Here is a 6,000-nt window from a genome sequence, read left to right as displayed (position 1 = left end):
AAAATACTTCATTTCAACACTTCACAAACCACAATAAAATGCTTTTCAAATGCAAATTTCAATTATTTTTCCATGATAGCTTTAAAGGCAGCCTTACGAGGCAGAAGAAAAGACTTCACATTTAGAAGTTCCTTAATATTCAATTCATAAATTTTCTTTAGTGTTAATTGGAGACAATGTAATACTGTTAAAGTCATAGAGAAAAACATCTTCCCATATAGATTTGTGCAACTGTTAAATATGTACAAATTAAGATTCGATGGAATAGAAAAACCTATCTAAATATTTAAATCTAAGAATAGTAGAAATAGGATTTTTAAAGGAATGCTCTTTTATCTTAAATTTTAATTCTTTAGCCCCTTTTCCCAATTGCCTAGTCCGATCGACTATATTCTGATTCTCATTAAAATGTCTTATTCACTCATTAATTTATTTATTCATCATCCTTTCAATGATGAATACACTAGCCTAAGGAATCCCACTCGACTTCCTCAATGCCGCCTCGGGAGATGGCGAAATCACCCCGTGATTTCGCTGAGACCCCTTTAAAAGCCCACGATAGTCAATGAGGAAGACCAGGATGCTAACCAGGTACCAGTCAGACTGATATGTCAAAATTCAGAGCAACTGGAAAAAAACAGGGGCATTAATAAGGGTCTTCAAAAATTCAAAGTCCAGATTTTATGCTCAACACTGGTTATGGGAGTAACTGGGGAAAAAAAGCGCATGCTGTCTGTAGCTTCTGAAATTCCCTGGCTCAGAAAACATTAAGAAGCTTGAGGTGCTGCTGATGTGCAACAAATCCCAGTGTGTCAGGATTTCTCACAGGATCTCCTCCAAGAACTTTAAAGTATTTCTTTTACTTTGTATTGAAAATCTATCACGTCTGATGATGTCAAAATAATTATTCTGGATTATTCTCTTAAGCACTTAAAATGGTGTGTCAGGTAAGTAAGAGAAAATAATCATACATTAGGTGAGGCTACCTTAAAAACAGCATTTAAAAGCTGCTTTAAAAACAGGATTTAATATCTAAAGACAAATGTGCTAGAAAATATACTAGCACACTCAAATGAAGCCATTTATTTATCTGAACCGTTTTTTAAAATGCATGAGTATTTTTTAACTCTATACTGTTTCATTCATTAAAACAGGGCTAGAGAGATCATACCATGATTAAGATTCTTGCTTGACTTGCTCACAACCAATCCCAGTTCAATCTCTGGTATAATATATGATCCTTTGAGCAGCCCCATCAGGAGTGGATCCCTGAGCGCAGAGCCAGAGTCATAAGCAAGCCTTGAGCACTACAGACAGGGCCCCAAAACAAAAATAGCAACACAAATTACTCAGTAAAACTGAAGAATTTTGCCCTGCTTGAAGTCTTACTTAGAATTTTTAATTTATTTGGTTATTTAGTTTTGGGGCAACACCTGGTGATGCTCAGGTTTTACTCCTGGCTCAGCACTTAGGTATCACTCCTAGCAAGATCAGGAGACTATATCCGAATATATGGGGTACCAGGGGTTCAACTTAGATCAACTGCATGCAAGGCAAACACCCTACTATTCTACTATCGCTCCCACCCCTTGCTTCAAAGTTTTGTAATCTATTTCAAGGACAAATAACAGTGACATATATGTTTTTAAAAACATAGTTTCTCATTTTCTATATCCTATAAAATTAATAGTATATTTGCTCTGGGAGTGAGAGATTTCTGTTAAAAAAACTGGTTCTAGGGACCAGAATCTAGCATAGCAGGTAGGACACAAGGCTAGCATGCAACTGCCTGGGTTCAATACTGGCACCATGTGGTCTACTTAACATTGTCATATGGTCCTGGAAGAACCCTGAACATCACTGAGTATGACACTAAGTATTATTTGGGCGACCCTGGTGGTCCCTGACAACACAGGGATCAAGCAATAATGAATCTTAGGGCCTCAGTATTGAACCACCAGGCCCCTGTAAATGAGTATCTGCAGGAGTGGTCCCTAGAACATTTGGCCATTGTTAAAGAGACTCACCTGACAAAAATAAGCCCTGACCTGCATCTAGTATTTCACTTCTAAGTTTTTTGATTCAAATTTTTAATGAAACTCCTGCTTGACTTATAAAATATATTATATATATGGACTTTGCTTCTAAGAACAAAAATAATATTTGATATATCACATAAAGAGAGTCCCTTATAATAAACCATCTTAGTTTTCAATTACAGATTTCTCAAGCATGCATGAAAAATAGAAGTTGCTAAAAGGAAATAATGTTTATTGGAATTATAGATGTCTAATTTTTTAGAGTTGTCTTAAAGTTAGCAATTGTGCTTCAGTAGGAAGCACAGGTTTTATTCTAGGGAGAGAAATGGAAAGATAATCCAACTAGGATTTAAAAGTCAAGATCACAGTGGGTAAGTGCTGGACTGGTATACAGCCAACCTGGATTCTATCTCCACATATGGGCCCTCAAACCCTGCCAAAGTCACTGTTGAGCACAAAGCCAGGAGTAACCCCTGAGCATCATTGGGTGTGCCCTCCCCTCCCAAAAAAAGTCAAAAAGTAATATAAATTAAAATAAAAATCTTGATCACTTTTATCTCTACCCTAAAATAGTTGCAGCATATGTAGCAGTTGTTTTAAATTTTTCAAATTGCATCTACAAATTACATCTCACTTTAAAATACTATTTAACTTAAGTGTTGAAGGACATAAATCAGGGACACCAGATCCATTTAGAAAATTAGAAATTAGAAATCAGATTTTTAGACTGGTACCACTAACATGGTCATTGATCTCACTTCCTGCTTAATCACTGATTTTGCTTCAGTTAATAGACCTACAGCATTATATATTTTTAAATATATATATATATTAAACTGAAAAGTGATGAAGAAATTCTTTTAAGTAAATCAAACAAGAATCTAGTACTTGAGAAGAGAAATTAAGAAAACAAAAAGTGAAAGCAACTTACCATCTTTACAATAATTGCATAACGGGGCAGGAGCAATAGTGAGTGAGTGAGTAAGAAGTTTGGCCTTTCATGCTCCTGATCTGGGTTCCATTCCCTGAACACTTTGTAGTCCCTGAGCCCAGCCAGGAGTGATGCCTTAGTACAGACAAAGGAGAAAACCCTATGTTCCACTGGGTATGCTCCTCCCCCAAATAAACAAAAAGCATTAAATGGGTGATCTGTTTCTTCCCTATTTGAGGTTTGAAAAAAAGTCAAAATCCTGATAAAGAGCTATCACACTCGGTTTACACACATAATTTCATTCATTTCAATTAAGTTAAAAGATGACAGACTTCTTGTATTTTCATAGAAAGCTATATAGGAGGAAAATAAACACTATTTAGTTTTAGAAGTAAATGTTTTGTCTTCAAAGACTCACAGAGCCATTTTCTGAATTTTATTTTATAGTAAAGAAACTGAAGGCTTACCATATACTCCCTTAAATTTGTTTATCATAAAATCCAGATGTTAAAAGAACTACTCAGGGAAGGATATAAGACTGTCCCTTTAACCACGTGCATAAGAAAACTGTTTGGAAGAAATAATTAGACTCTCCTGAGGATGAATGACAATGCAATGTGCCTACACTTCCCCAAATTCCCCAAATCGATAGTTAGCCTACTGAGCTGGAGAGATTATATCACTGTTATCACTGTATCACTGTCATCCCATTGCTCATCAATTTGCTGGAGTGGGCACGGAGAGACATAGAGTACACATATATAGTGTAGTAAGGAGGGTGCTTGACTTATGCAGTGGGCCTGGGATTTGATCCCCACCATCCCATATGGTGCCCCAAGCTCCTCAAGGAATACCTCTTAAGTGCAGAATCCAGGAGTTCAGAGTAATCCAGAGTCCAGCGACAATCCCTGAGCATTGCTGGATGTGGTTCAAACACACACACACACACACACACACACACTAAATGAGCCTATCTAAAATTAAATGAAATGCTCTCTTTTTCTCTAGGAGATATAAATTTAACATATTTTATAAAAAATATGAATTCTAATATAAACACAGTTTTGCCTTAGGCAAAAATAAAAAAAGAGACAGCTCAATTAGTGCATTTTATGTCCTATTTTAGTGCTGTCTTATCCCATTATATTATTAATTTTATTATACTTCAGCAATTTAACTACAAAGTTTAATTTTTGGTCAGCGAAAAAAGGAAGCTGGAATGACAACTTCAAACTGTCATAAAATGTGAGTTGGGGTTGAGGGTGCAAACAATTATGCACTCATTAGTCCAGAAAGATTGTGTGATCGGAACAGACAAGAACAATGGCTCCAGTACTCATTTTATTATCCCATGTAGTATTTCACATACTATTGGTGGTTTAAAATCTTGTTGATTAAATTTTATCTATACAAAGCTGGAAAGCCTTCCTCAGCTAAAAATAAGTGAGGGGAAATGAGTTATAGAAGCCCCAATTAATTTTAGATGAAATAAGAGAAAAACTTAAAAGTCCATTTGCCCCGTGTTGCAATTATGCGCATGAGAAAACATTATTAACAGTATGGTAAACCACAGAATTGGAACTAGTTATTTTTTTAATAGGGTAAGGAAACAAAGGAATAAAAATGAAATTCAAACCTTATTCTATGAATTTTGCTTCTCATTTTAAAACAAGGCAATGGGGCTAGATTCATGAGACTGAGTACATGATTTCCATAAAGACTTAGGCTTGGTTCCCAGCACCACGTGGTCCCCCCCAGCATAGCACTGACTGCCAGAGAAATGCTCTCCGGTCTAAGCACAGATCCAGATCCAGTTGTAGCTACTGAGCACTGTAGGATGTGATCCTCTAAAAAGGGATATTTAAATTTTAAAAGCAGAAGATGGACACCTCCCAGTTGGAAAAAAGTTATGAAAATATTACGCTTTTATTTTGAATTTTAGTTTCCAAATTCCTATTAACCATGTGTGTGTATATATATATATTTGTGTGTATGTGTTTTTTTTATAAGATAATAGCATATATATATGACATTCATATGTTTGTGTCATTATCTTTTAAAAACATTAAGGCTATTTAACTACTACTTAAATAAGCCTTTAACAAAGTTCCTGCATGTAAGTATAATTGTCAAAGTCAAATAACTTTATCTTGGGAGCAAAGCTAAAAAGGAGTGAATACAAATGTAATAAAAATCAGGGTTAATATATGGTCAGGGAATGTTTATTTAGGACATCACTCATTTCCATCATCTGCTTGTTTTAAATTTTATGATATAAAATATATAATACTGTAAATATTTTCCCTACTAGAGACACTGTTGAATTTAAGTAACTTTTTCCTAAAACTTAACCTTTAAAATTCACATATTCTTATTCAGAGCCCTCCAAACAAATCACTAAAGCCTGTGGGAATCACAGGAAGATTCTAACAAAGTACAAAGAACAGATCTTGCTCTGATCCAAGCCATGGAAGTCATCTTCATTTCAATTAATTTACTTTGCCTTTATGAACTTAAGAATCTTTCAAGGAGGTTGACATTTCACTCATCTGAAAAAGCTTGGAATGTGACAGGGGAAAGGGAGGAGAAGTAAATCAAAGGAGTTAGCAATTTTCCAGATGCAATGTATTTTTCTTCTCTTCTTTTCCATCAGAAATTTTAGAGAGCCATCTGACATTTTTATTCCCTACACAAAACCACAGTAGCAAAAAGGAAAAAAATGCAAAATGCTTGTATGTCAAAACCAAATCTACACATGCATTTACTAATGCACATAGCTTAAAACAAAAATTCAGATTTGCTGTTAATTGAAATGTTAACAGAAACTGTTTAATTAGATATTTTTGTTAAGGTTTTAATATATAAAATTTCAGTTAAATCATGTCTCTGCCTCTTCGCTAAGATCAAATGTAGTATTTGTTTTTGTCAGTTTAAAAGCGACATCAAGTTTTATACATGTATTTTTTCATTGTGTGAGATAAATATTGTGTGTGATAAAGTCAGTGACTTCATGCTGTCTTTTTCATGGGA

The 6,000-nt window shown here is 34.8% G+C and overlaps 1 pseudogene; it reads left to right on the top strand.

Moving 5' to 3' along the window:
* The first annotated feature begins 5,847 nt into the window (after positions 1-5,847).
* LOC129399263 (U2 spliceosomal RNA) lies at positions 5,848-5,956 on the top strand (annotated as a pseudogene).
* The last annotated feature ends 44 nt before the right edge of the window (positions 5,957-6,000 follow it).

The sequence above is a fragment of the Sorex araneus genome, chromosome 10 (assembly GCF_027595985.1).
Source record: "Sorex araneus isolate mSorAra2 chromosome 10, mSorAra2.pri, whole genome shotgun sequence".
NCBI lineage: Eukaryota > Metazoa > Chordata > Mammalia > Eulipotyphla > Soricidae > Sorex > Sorex araneus.
This window is presented reverse-complemented; position numbering and strand designations above follow the sequence as displayed.